Genomic DNA, 13,921 nt, shown 5'->3' with positions numbered 1-13,921 from the left:
CAGTAAGCAGGCTCAACTCCCTCGCAGCCCCTACTCGGTTACGTACTCCAAGGAAACTGCCTTTCAAAAACAAGGTGGGCATCTTATTCCAAGATGCGTTGTATGCCCAAAAATATAATACTAAGGAGTTCAGACAGTTGCACAGCAGGGGCCAGGGAAGAAGGAAGTTTGGACACAGGCACCTAAGTTTGCCTAAATCCTCTTGAGGTGTTTTGCCTAAGGTCACAGAGCAAGGAAGACTTGAATTTGAATTCTGTCCAAATTCAGCCCGGCAATCTAAGCAGTGTACCATTTTCCCTTCTGTTAGCTGAAATTTGTTTGACTTTATAAAACATGAGGTGCTTTGGAGCTCTGTGGACCATGGACTTTGCCTCCAAAACACCATGCAGGACTATATATTTTGTAAGGGATAGCGGGGGTAAGGGGAGTTCCTATTTCCATTTATGTTCTCATATGCTCCCTCTATTTTTAGCTTGCTTCCTTGATGAGATCAGTCTCCAGGCACTAGACAAAAAACACTTCTTCTCTTTCTTCAAAAAGTCATCAGGAACAGCTGCTGCACTGGCCTAATCTCTCATTCTTCCCACGCTCCTGTAGTATGGCTTTGGGAGCTAAGACCAAGGCTGCATTTTGAGTTTTGCTCATATTCACCTCTATACACATATGAAGATGCATACCAAAAAGTGAACTGGCTGTATGAATCTTCAGAGTCAAGAAATGTTTCACTGTTGCTTGTTTGCAGGTTTGTGTAAGACCGAGGTAGATCTGATCTAAAAAAGCAAGAGAGTCTAAAGAAGGGGTCAGTAACATTTTTGGGCAGAGAGCCAACCCCCCCCAAAACTTTGACTTGTAAGATGTTGATGTATCGGGTGGATGGCAGCACAGCCCTGGCCCCTTCCTCACTGTCCGCCCCAAGGCGCGCATGCACCTGCCACCGGCTGGGGGCTCTGTGCACCCCGGTGCAGCTGCTTGCAGCCTCCCTGCTGCGAGCAGCACGGGCTCCATGCTCGCCCGAGACCCCAAGCTAGTTGTGGCAGGCCAAGCAAAACAGCTTCACGTGCCACGCTCCGGCATGCATGGCAGGGGTGGCCAACCCCTGGACTAAAGTGCCAAATTGATCGCAGAATTTTTAATTCTTTGCCTGGGGATCCCTTGTCAACACCAGTCCTTGCCATCTAAGGGCTGTTTTGTGGCTTTTCCAGAAAATGACTTGTTGACCTACTCACTTTCTATCATGCAGATGCCCACATCAAAAGTACCATATTTTCTTGCATACAGTGCACCCCAGAATAAGATGCACCTCAAGTTTTTGAAAGGCAGAATGAAGAAAAAAAGAAGTTTCCTTGTAGCAAGTAACTGAGCAGCAGGTGCTCGGGAACTGAGCCTGCTCATTGTTCTGCTCCCAGACTTTACTTTTGCTGTTGCCAAATAAGCATCAGAAATTATTCATACAGGATTTCTGACATGTAATGTGCACTCCCGTTTCCAGCAGCTGATTTTTGGAGGAAAAGGTATGTGTTCTTTTGAAAAAATATGGTACTTTTTAGAAGCTTGTCTCACATTCAAAAAAGTGTGCATGTACATCAATTTGATCCGTATTCTCTCTTCTGTAGAGGTGGCCCCTCAGGCAGGTATGTTGATGCAGTAAATACTCTCCTGGGAGATCCCGGTCAGTTTGGTGTGTTTGTTGTCTCGTATCAACCAATTGTGCACCTTCCTTCCCTTTGACTAACTCCTCTTTCTAGTCTGATTACACTGCTGTGTACAGTACGATGCAAGGAAGGTATGGGAAGATGTGCAGTCATTGCTTCTGTGTTGTCCACAACTCAATCGAGTTGGATCCTCTGGTCAGTTCTCCCATGCACGCATCCAAAATCCACTCCAGCAACCTTCTATAATTGACAATTAACTTGCGAATCCGTTCCCATGCTATTCTTTCACCTCGAGCACTAGCCATGCTGGATCCCTGCCATGTCATATTTCTTGGATAAAGTAACTCTGGCTTCTCATTTTAAAATGCTTGACTCCATGTCAGCACAACTTGTTGATCCCTCTCAGAAGAAAACCTGCAGGAAACTGTGTTGCGAGTTTTAAGCATATTTTTCTTTTCCTTTTAAGATTGTCTTCCTCAGAGGGAAGAGAAAGGAAAAAGCCTTGATCTCTCCAGACAGAAACTTACAGAGGAATTACGTATCAAATGAAACTGCTGGTCACTACCCATATAAAAATAGTTGCTTTTGCATTATTTTGTGGCATCAGAAATGGATTATACACCCATTTTCTGGCACACTTTATTTCCACTCCATTTAAACTCATAAAATTCCACTCCAGTGTGGCTGTGAATTCTACCCTTTAAAAGTTATGAGCTGTGACAGAGAAAATTATAAATTCCCATTTGTTTTGTACACTTGTGAAGGGAACTTCTGTCTTGGCCCAAGCAACATCAAGTCCACTATGCCTTGAACTGATTTATGCAGCCTTTTTTTTTATTTGTTTGCAGCTGCTGTGTGCAAGTACAAATTCACTTACCACACATGCACTAAATCAGCAGTATATAAATGGTTCCTAACTTGGGAAGAAATCCATTAGTGGTTGAATTCATACCTTTTAAAAAGACTCATTTCCTGGTTGTTGGGGAACTTTTATGTGCAATTTTAATATACTCTGAAGTGTAAGGCCAAGTACAAAAACCAAATAGTTAATGTAGTTGGAGATGAATATATTCTTGCCCCCTCATCATCCTCCCTTGCACCACGCTAAGCTCTTCCCACCCTTGGGAACATCCAGACTTCATTGCAGTCCCTCGCAGCCCTGGGCTTCTCCCACCTGCAGGCTGTCTTTGCTCCCTCACGTCCCACTTTGCCCTCAGCACCTCCCTCAGCCCAAACCTTATCTGCCCCTCATGCACCCCCAGAATGCCCCAGCCCATCCTCACCCCACACTCCGGTGTCCTACACGCCTTCCTCTCCTCAAAAGCTCCTTAGTGCTCATGACGCCCCACCCTGCCTCTCACAGGCCTAACGAGTCACTTCCCTCCAAAGCTCCTCCCAAACAGTTTCCCCCCATCCTTCATGGCCCCGATCATGGGGAAGATGAGGCAGGGCTTCTCTCCCCCTGCCCTACAGCATGCCAGTAGCTTGCCTTCACTGCCCTCCACCCTCAACATACAGAAACCGACAGTTGTGGTTGGAAGAGAACTTGCCTCGGGTGCTTGCCGCACCCCTCTCCATCTGCCCATGCCTTCCTCGCCCTCTCTCTGATTTGTTACCAATTCAGATTACCTAGGAACAAAGCCACCCAGTACAGGTTCTTAGGTAGCAGCACACCTTTATTGGGGGTGAGTAGAGAAGTAGTACCAGAAATGGATAAGACAGGATTATTATAGAATGAAGGCTTGCTTGATTAATGGACGGTCAAGGGTTGTTAACGCCTATTGAGTGAAGAGATTGGCAGGAATCAAGTAGATAATAATACGCCATAAAATCAGTTGAGTTCCTCAGCTCTGTCAGAGTGGAAAAACTTCCTGGCAGGGACAGATGCATTTTAGATTTGTGTGCTGTCAGAATCAAAGTGGAGCTCCAAAGCTCCACATCCACAGGCTGGGCCTTAGGGTTTAGGGAAATGACCAGAGATTTCAGTTTGATTGTCATCACCTGAGAATGTAAATTTGAGCGTGTAAGAGTGTTTGAGCTCAGCGTATGGAATCAGGGTTTGGTGGAGAGCAGCTGGCTTGCTCTTCAGAATGGTGAGCAAAGAAACCAAACTGATTTCTGGCTGGAAGAGGTGAAAGACCTGTCTGACATTTATTACAGAATAACATGCTGAGTTTTTTGGGAACAGAGAGGAATCTAGGATGCTTAAATTGCGGGCTTGATTTACATCTAGATGAATGAAGATTGTTCTATCCTGGTTATCTAAAAGGGGAACTGATAGAGGCTCCGAAACATGCACTTTTCTGGTAAAAAGTACATAGATGGTGAGGAACAGGCAAAATAGGGTGACAGGAAGAGAAGATAGGGAGGAGAAGTCTCCTTCTTCCAGCTTGTGCATAGCTGTGGGTTGCACCCTGCACAGATGCAGCTATTGGGCCTGTGGCTATGTGTGAATATTATTAATTTTCTTTAAAAATAAGCACCTTCCAGTCCTCTTTCTCTCTTTTCATTCTCTTGTACTCAGCACCTCTGAGGGGAGCAGAAGGCTCCTGACATGCTGTTTCTGTAGTCTCACACAGCGAGCCAGGCTGAAAGGAAATGTGGGAATCATATTCAGGCTGTAATCTAATAGCTAACATATAACATGGGTACATGATCTAGATCCCTTACTTGACCTGAGTACTGAGCTCCCATCAGGCCTTTGGAAGTTGATTTAAAGTTTATCCTGCCCTTACTCCACTTTACGGGGGAAGATTACTCCACTTCTTTGGCTGGCTAATCCCAACTGACCTGCTGTTTGATCTGATGCACAGTGTACCTTCTTGCTCTTCATGGGTTCATAGTTGTGTGTCATATTTATATGTGGAGAGAGAATTGGAGTTTTGTTGTTGTTACTTATTACTTCTAGTGCCTTGGGGTTCTTCTTCACACGTACCCTTCCTTGCTCCTCCTCCTCTCCCGACCCTCTCATCATTTTTTTTCTAGCAACAGATCCAGGGAAGTTCAAGGAAGTAAGCAAGATGCATCCTTTCGGGGATACAGTAAATTGCTTTCTTTCCCCCTTTTCCCGCCGTAAAAAAGGCATGAGAAAGGATGAACTGTGTTATAGCTCCATCCCCGGGCAGTTCCTTTGCAAGGCGTTACTCTGAGCTGACTGCATGCGTTCTGTTTGGTATAAATGACAGTGAAAATCTGTCTCAATTCTTCCTGTATATATTCTCCCCCTTGTATTCACTTTAAAATTACATTTCTCACTCTCATTGTTGTCAGGCCCACCTTTCAGTGCCCAAGGGACTCTGTTAAAAGTATTTTTATTTACTTTTGTTTCGGTTCCATTTTTAACTTCCTCTCTCCTATCACTTTCTGTTTCCTACAGTGTCACTGAGCCAAACAGAAAAAGACCAAGGAGAGTGTGAAATTTACAGCATGCATTAACATCCTTGCAATAAAAATCTTTTTTCTTCCCTAAATATGATGAAGCATCTGACATACCCTGTACTATTTTTTTTTTCTATAAGGTCATAAGATCATGTTTCCTGTCTGAAGCAGTGGCTAGATCATTCTTGGTTTCAAAAACACTTAAGCAGAGACTGAGGAATGGAGGTATTTATTTTCAGTTGACCAAGTGGATTCTTTGGTAATTCAAGGGTGTCATACATTTATATTATATAAATTTCCCATGTGGGAATATTGTCCAAGCAGTACAAGCAACTGAACAAATAATTGTAGCATGTCCAGATCCTTTTAAGAAGGCAAGTCTGTATTATTTTCACCATTTACTAGATGACTATACTGCCCAAGACGATTAATAATAGAGCTAATAAGAGATTCTAGGACAAAGCTTGAGTCTCCTGACCTAGAGGGACCAGATCAACAAAAGCAATTAGTAGAGGTACACCGATATATCAGTCCATATCATATTGGCACCGATAAAAGGAAAATTGACATCATTGACAGTTGGCCTTTTTTGGCTGATGTGGCTGATAATGTCACTGATTAAAGGCCGTGTGCATTTGTGCAGTTGCAGCATGCATGTGGCCAGGAATGCAGCCCAGCAGCTTGGAGAGCAGTGTCAAGCCAGTACGTTTGTCAGGGGGAAGGGGCTTGGCTGTGGCAGATCAAGGGACAGGGGAGGGAGCAGGGACAGAGCCAGGTGCTGCCCAGTGAGGGCGGGATGTGGGACAGAGCCACTGGTGGCTTGTCCATGGAAATGGGGTGGATGGGCAGTTCCTGCTGCTGTGCGCACCCCTGGGGGAGGTTTGGGAGGCATGTGCCCCCTGGATTTGTGTGGTGTGAGGGCAGGCTGCCTGCAACAGGCTCGGGGCCAAGGGTTGTACCAGCCTGTTCCCAGCAGGGGGCTGGCCAGGGCTGGGCTAGGGGCAGGGCAGGGCAGGGCGGGTGGCGGCACTGGGAGGGTGGGCTATGAGGAATTTTGGAGTGGCTGTAGGCCACCCCATAATCCCTCCTCCCAGCACTGCTGCTGCTTGCCCCACCCCCACCCATCCCTGCCTGCCCCACCCCAACCCACCCCATGAATGACTCATGTCCCCAGTGGCTGGAGGTGCACAGCAGCGGCAGGAGCACTGCAGTGGTAAGCAGGGGAGCTCCCACAGACGCCACCGGCACTGGTGGGAGTGGGGGGGCGAGCGCTAACCAAAGGATGGCGACCATCCACAGACACTGCTGGCTGCGGTGGCAGTGGCTAGCAGGCATCGTGGACTGCCCACAGATGCCGCCGGTGGTGTTGGTGGCGGGGTGGTGAGCGGCAGCTACCCACAGACGGCTCCTTTTTATAGGGGGTGCACTGCCACGCTCGGGGTGTATGTGCACCTGCATGCACCCCTCCACGTCGTCTCTGACCCACCCTGAGCGCTGCCCCAGGCCAGTACCCCTGCTGGGAAGAGGCTGGCTCAGCCCCTGAGCCCGCAGTAGGCAGCCCACTTTCGCCTCATGCACAAATCTGGGGGGCAGATGCCCCCACGCCTCCCCTGGGGCTGAGTCACCCACAGCTCTGCCCTGCATCCTGGCCTGCCCAGAGAGTGCCTGCCCCTGCCCCTACCCCAGCCCCACTTTCTCCCTCACCGCAGGGGCCCTCAATCTGTTCCCCCATGCCCCTTACCCCTCTCCCACAGACTTACCAGCCTAATGCTGTTCTCCAAGCTGTCCGTTTGCATATCAGCAGTCAGATCAGTATTGGCCGATATGGCCAGCCATCAGTATCAACCAAAAAAAATCTTTATGGGTGCACCCCTAGCAATTAGGTCCTTAGTAGGTAACTTTATAGTATCCCATGGTGGGATAAGATTTCAAAGGTGGTTTACTCTAACACCCCCATCCCTCTGCACAGATGCAGGATGTACTATTTCTATACCATCCCAGACTAATGTGGATGCAGCATCTTTTTCAAAAATCCCAAGAAGGTTATTCACCAACTTCCCTTGGTAGTTTGTTTCATTGTCTTATGGTTCTTACGATTAGGAATAGTTTCTGAGATTTAATTTAAATCTGTTTGCTGTATTCTAAACCCGTTGCTTCATGTCCTGCCTTAGGTTTTTCTTCCGCTTTGGCAACCTTTAAAAAGCTGCTACTGTGTTCATTCCCCATCTGCCTTCATTTCGTTTTCTCAAAACTGAACACACCCAATTCTCTAAATCTTTTCTTGCATATGCATCTTGTACGAACTCTCTTATCTTCGTTGCTCACCTCTAGATCTCCTCCAGCTTCTTTTTCATCCGTCCTAAAATGCAAGCCCTAAATTGAATGTAGTACTCCAGCTAAGGCCTAACCAGCACCAAGTTGAGTGGTACGGGTGCTGTCTTGCCTTGCATGCATGAACAGAAGTCCTATAGCCCCAAATTGCTTTGCTTTTTTTATTGTAATAACATTACATTGGTGACTCATGTTGAGTTTGTGATCTACCACTTTCAGATCTTCCTTGGCAGTGCTACTTCCTGCTTAATTTCCCCCTCATTCTATAGATGCACATTCATCACGCTGCCGCCTCCTTCCCCTCCCCCCCAACATAGCGCTCTTAAATTTCATTTTGTTATCATTTTATCCAAATCCTTTAGGAATTACTATTCCTGTCCTCCAAAATTTTGGCATCTCACCCCAGCTTTTTGTCTTCTACAAACTTGATCAGAAATCTCTCTTTCTTAATCCAAGTTATTTATAAAAATATTAATGAATCCATTTAGTATTGTGCTTTGCTTGAGTTAGGGAGTCAATTGTGTATGCACCTAACAGTAATTCTGTCTTGGCCACATTTTTTCCAGTTTACTTTTGAGGATGACATGATGTTGTGTCAGAAGTCTTGCTAAGGTCCAGGTATATTATGCTCTCTACATTCCCTTCATTCACCAAGCTAGTTACCCTGTCAAAGAAATAAGTCAAATTGGCATCTGTTTGTAACAAATCTGTGCTGCATGCTTGTGATCACCCATTCTTCTTTCAGGTATTTACAAATTAATTGTTTTATAATTTGCTCTAGTAACTTCCCGGGTATTAAAATCAGGCTAACCAGTCTATAATTCGTTGTGTTCTTCTTTTTCCCCATTTTAAAGATGGGTGCTCCAGACTTCTGAGACCTACCCTGTTACTTGAAAACTGTAATATTACTAGTGGCTCTGAGACTTCTTTAGCCAGTTCCCTTTAGTACCCTATGATGATTAATTTTAAATGCCGAATTAAATTCATCAAATCTGACAAAAAGTTCTTTGACACAACAGTTTACTTATCATGATCCACAGCCCTTCCGTCTTCTCTGCTTATCATTTTCTTTTTTAGCTGCCTGGTCTGGCTTTGTGCAGACTGAGGCAAAGCAGCTATTTACAAGCTTTTCTTTGTTGTATCTTCCATTAGTAGCTCATCTCTTATCTAGCCAGTAGATGATGCTGAAGGAGACGCACATGTGAAATCCCACCTTTTCCCAGACTTCAGGTCCTACAGCAGCTCTAAAATAGTTTCTAGGGGAAACTAGGCAAGTGGATAGGTTGGGATAGGCATAGTCTGCAACCTTTCTGTAGGCGTTGTGCCACTGTGCAGCCAGAATTCATGGGGCCAGGGAGAGGGCACAAAGCAAGAGAGGGTGTGAGTGTAGCTCAATGACATGGCATTTTGGTGAGTTGGGGAAAACCTGAACTGTGGTTCCTTCTCTAGGGACCATTATGCATTTTACATTACCAAATTTTTGAATAAGCTATATGCGTAGTGTTGGGTACAAGTAGCAGAACCCAGGAAATAGTTTCAGGCTGTGAATTCCAGTTTCACATAGACAGCTAACCGAAGGCTGCACGTGGGTACCAAAGTTCATGACAGAGAGATTTCAGACACTCCCCTCCTAGCATTTCTTGCTGCTGGGGTATGCATCCTTCTCAGCTTGCTGGCTGTTATAAACCCAAGGATTAGTTGCTTCAATCTCTCCAATCCCTGAATAGAAAAATTAGATGCAATTTGTGGATTTGAGCCTCATCCTGTGCTACTGCCAGTTACTGGCCATGGCACCAGATTTGTGGCATGACAGCCATTGTTCTAGGTTAGCAGTCCACTGGACTGCTCATGCTGTGTCTAAACACCCTCAAGGGGCAAAGTTCAATCAGCTTTTCCTCCTAAGAGCATTTCCAGTATATAATACTAATCTTATATAAGGGTGCTCTTAGCCTATCATGGGTACCATAAAATAGATTTTTGATGATGTAGACAACTCTTAAATTTAGAATATATCACTCCAGCAGAGGTGTCATCAAGATCTGTCAGCCAAGGAAGAAACTTCTCCTTTAAAACAAAAAAACCTAGCTGTCATTGTACTGTTCCTGATTAGTGGGAAATCCATCTTTGCTCCATAACGTGGGCTATAGCATGCAAACAAAAATAGTTAAAATTCAGCAAAGTCTGAGAAATAGCACTTCATGGGTGAATGCTGTTGGCCCATGTTGAATTGACTTTTTTTTTTTAAAGAGGTAAGCATTCGGGGCTCGGACTTGGAAGCACTCTGTTTAGTAACTGAGCTTCAGGTGTCTGTCCATGCGTTCTGGGGGATTGCATCATAAATAAGTAGGCCAAGTGTCACCTCTTTCAGCCTTGGCAGCATCATTTAGTTTTGAATTCAAAAGGGACAGCAAGACTCATTGTGAGATTTTAATAGATACTGTACTTTGTTGCACACCTATGTTGTAGTCAGGGTTCTTCCTATTATTTTATTTTATTTTTAAAGAAAAAAAAGCCCAGCATTCTCTGGCATGCTTAAATCTTTTCTTAAAACTCAACAAATTTATTGCAGTATGGATGTCTCACCATAGATCTCTTGGGAAGGGAAAGACCCCAGGGTTTCTATTCATACCTAACCCTCTTCTCTACTCTTTCCCTTCAGATTCTATTATCTCCCTCTGGTTTTCTCTCAGCCTGCAGGTTGTATCTGTCTTTCCAACATTGCATATTGTGTTTTTTTTCCTGCTGTTCAACTCTGCTGTGTGCAGTGGCAGCAACAAAATGAAATGGACTAAAATCCTGATCTGAAGTACTGGCACAGAGTGCTTTAGAGATTAGGATTTTAGACCATTATACTTAGCTGCTACCAGAGCAAAGCAGTGTAACAAGGAAACACAATGCAGAAGCCAGAGGTTCTGACTTGGAACCTTAGCCCCAATCGTTCTGCACAGGAGAGGGTTTGCAAGCACTTTGTGATACTCTTTCTGCATAACTTTCTGTTGAGGATGTTCATAGAGGGGATTGAGGCTTCCATTTATTGATGAGGTGCAGAGGACAATCAAGGGAGAGGGCGAGAAACTCCTTTTCACAAAAGTAGATTCTTTCTTGACATAAAACTTAGAAATCTTGCCTCCTCCTCCTACTAATTATTATTATTATTATTCTAAAACATCATTCATCTTAGTGGTCAGCATACTCCATCCATCTAGCCCAGTGGGTGGGCAAAATTTGGCCTCCAGGTTGCATCTGGCCCGTGAGGCCATTCTATCCAGCCTACAGGGCCCGTAAAAAATTTAGAAAATTAATATTTCTCCGCCCTTGGTTCCTGTCAAAAATGACAAGAACCAAGGGCAGTAGGACCCAGGGGAAGCCCCAGTAGGCTCCCACAACAGCAGGGCCTGCCCAGCCCCACAGCCCCAGCCAGGAGCCCCAGCAGGGGCTTCTGGCCTGGGACCATGCGGCTGCCCTGCGCTAGAACCTTGGGTAAGGGGTAAGGGGATGGGAAGGGCAGAGAAGTACTGTGGGCAGGGAAGGAGCCTGGGAAAAGTGGCCCAAGGAAAAGCTGACCACAGCGTGGGGGAAACTGAGTGCTGGCCTGGGGGGAAAGTGGCCCTTCCTCTGCCCCATGCCTGGCACCCTGCACTGCAGCCGCTCGCAGCCTGTCTGCGAGTTCCTCAGCTCTGTCACGTGGGGGCTGTCCAGAGGCACAGGCAGCCCCAGGTGGGCTGCGAGCGGCTGCAGCGCAGGGCGCTGGCCATGGGGTGGGCAAGTGGCCGCTTCCCCCCCCCACACTCAACACCAACTTGTAAACCAGCCCCATTATCAGCCTGGGCCCTGAGTGGCTCCAGGCTTGCCCACTGGGACTGCGTGTGCATGCTCTGGACAGCCCCCCTGTGACAGAGCTGAGGCCCCCCCACATGCTGCACTGGGCAGTGTTTGCCACCACCGCCACCGCCTCTGGGCTGCCCAACATGCGAGCTCTGCGTGGGCAGCAGCAGCCACCAACACTGCCCGGTGCGACATGCAGGGGTGGCCGCAGCTGCTGCCACCACACACAGACCTGACGTGTGAGTCCAGAGCCAGCACGGAGCCCAGGCGGGTTACAAGCTGGTGCTGAGCGCGGGAAAAAGCGGCCCCCTCACTTGCTCTGTGGCCAGCGCCCCGCACTGCGGCCACTTGCAGCCCGCATGGGGCTACCTGTGCCTGCTCAGGACAGCACCGCATGGGCTGCAAGCAACTGCAGCAGGGAGTGCTGGCCATGGGGTGGGCGAGGGGCTGCACCAGCTTCTTTCCTGCCAGCGAGCAGAGGCTTGGGGCTGTGTGCTGCCCCCCTGCCTGTACCGCAGGGCTGGGAGGAACTAGGAGTGAGTGGGCGGGGAGCCAGCAGGAGCACAGGGTCCATACCGCTGTCCCAGGGCCAGTGCCAGCAGGGCCCAGAGCAGGGTGGCAGGAGCCCAGGGTCCCAGCTGGCAAGGGCTCTATGGAGCCAGACCAGCTCCCCACAATCCCTGCTGGTGCAGCACAGCCTGCACCCTGCTCTAGGCCCCACCGGTGCTGGCCCTGGGACATGGGACTAATGTCCCAATGTCTTGGTACCAAAGACGTTGGGACCTTGGTCCCAAGATGGTGACCAGGGGAGGGGCACCTGTCAAGGTGCGGGGCTACCCATGCAGCCCCCCACAGCCTGCCTAAACTGGGTAAGCGGCTGGGTAGTGTGTTCTGTTTTCTCCTCCACACTTGACCTTTTTTCCTTTATTCCCCCAGTTTAGGCCTTAATCCCTTTAATCACTTTACCCATATTGCCCAGTGCCATTGAAGGCATCCCGTGTAGATTTCTTCCACTGCCGATTTGGTTTCTCCCCTGTCATTGTCCCCTCACTCACAGACCAACTCTACTTCTTTCACACAACACCAAAAGCCTTCATCTGTTCTCTCATATTCAGAAAATTGCCAGTTCCTTAAAGGCAAAGATTTCCTTGCTCTCTACCACCAACATTTTCTCCTTTTATTTTCCCTCCTTACTAAACTTGAGCTCTTTCACTTATTCTGCTCTTGCAAGCTCTCTGTAGAATCATAGAAAATGAGGGTTGGAAGGGACCTCAGGAGGTCATCTAGTTCAACCCCTGCTCAAAGCAGGAAAATCCTCAACTAGATCATCCCAGCCAAGGCATTGTCTAGCTGGGTCTTAAAAATCTCCAAGGAAACAGATGCCACCACCTCCCTAGGTAACCTAAACTTCCCTTGTTGCAAGTTGAGACCACTGCACCTTGTTCTGTCATCTGCCACCACTGAGAACAGTCCAGCTCCACCTTCTTGGGAACTCTTGGGAATAGCAGGAGTTGAAGGCTGCTATTAAATCCCCTCTAAGTCTTTTCTTCTGCAGACTAAATAAGTCTGCAGCCTCTCCTCAGATGTCATGTGCCCCAGCCCCCACACCATTTCTGTTGCCTTACCCTGGACTCTCTCCAATTTGTCCACATCTTTTCTGTAGCGGGGGCCGAAAACTGAACACAGTACTCTAGATGTGGCCTCACCAGTGCTGAGTAGAGGGGAATAATCACTTCCCTGGATCTGCTGGCAACACTACTACCAGTGTGCCCCAGGATGCTGTTAGTCTTCTTTGCAACAAGGGCACACTGCTGGCTCATATTCAGCTTTTTGTCCACGGTCACCCCCAGGTCCTTTTCTGCAGAGCTGCTGCCCAGCCACTCAGCTCCCAGCCTGTACTGGTACATGGGATTTTTCCATCCTAAGTGCAGGACTTTGCACTTGTCCTTGTTGAACCTCAAGAGATTTCTTTTGGCCTAATCCTCCGATTTGTTAAGGGTTCTCTGAATCCTGGCCCTACCGTCCAGTGTATCTACTGCTCCACTCAGCTTGGTGTCATCTGCATTAACCCACCTTCCTCTTCTTTCTCATCCTCAACATTTTCTTTCCTTTCTGTGTATAGATATATGTTACTATCCTTGCCTCACTTGAACTTTTCTGGCTATAACTACTGCTCTTTGGTCTTCACTTCTAGATGCACCAAACAGGTTGCCATAAAACAACCATGTTAAATTTTTCACGTCAGACCCATTGCTGGATTCATTCTAGCCTGAGATTTTCTGGGCTCCACGTAACCTGCTCTAGCCAAAGTTTCCAGTGTACTTTTAAATCTGAGGACCAAAGTCTGTATCCCTACACTTTTGTTACTATTAAGTTACCATTCTTTTTGACATCTTGTCTTCCCTTGCTTCTACAACTCTGACACTGCTTGGTTATTTTCCAACTTCTTCAGCCACGTTTTCTACTTCGGCAGCTATTTTTCTGTCCTGCCCATCTTCTATGTTCCATTCTTCCCAACCTCCTCTTCCTTCACTAGATTGTGTCCATGGATGACCGCATCCACTCATCTCTGCCCCAAAAAGATACAAGTAGAGCAACATGAGAGGTAAGGTAAGAGTCTTGAAAAGACAGTTTTGTCAAGGAAGAAGGAAACAGTACCAACAGTATAGAAGATGGCATACAGGTCAAGGAAAGAGCAGATGGATTATAGCCCTGCAGACATAGCCAGGAAAAAA

General features: G+C 47.2%; 1 protein-coding gene across 9 annotated transcripts in view; it reads left to right on the top strand.

Moving 5' to 3' along the window:
- Nucleotides 1–13,921, top strand: part of KLHL29 (kelch like family member 29) — a 578,088-nt gene that overhangs the window by 134,946 nt on the left and 429,221 nt on the right. The gene's annotated exons all lie outside the window — the stretch shown is intronic.

Source organism: Crocodylus siamensis, chromosome 1 (assembly GCF_052110815.1).
Source record: "Crocodylus siamensis isolate JL-2025a chromosome 1, ASM5211081v1, whole genome shotgun sequence".
NCBI classification, from domain to species: domain Eukaryota; kingdom Metazoa; phylum Chordata; order Crocodylia; family Crocodylidae; genus Crocodylus; species Crocodylus siamensis.
Note: the sequence above shows the minus strand (reverse complement) of the source record. Positions and strands in the feature narration are given on the sequence as shown.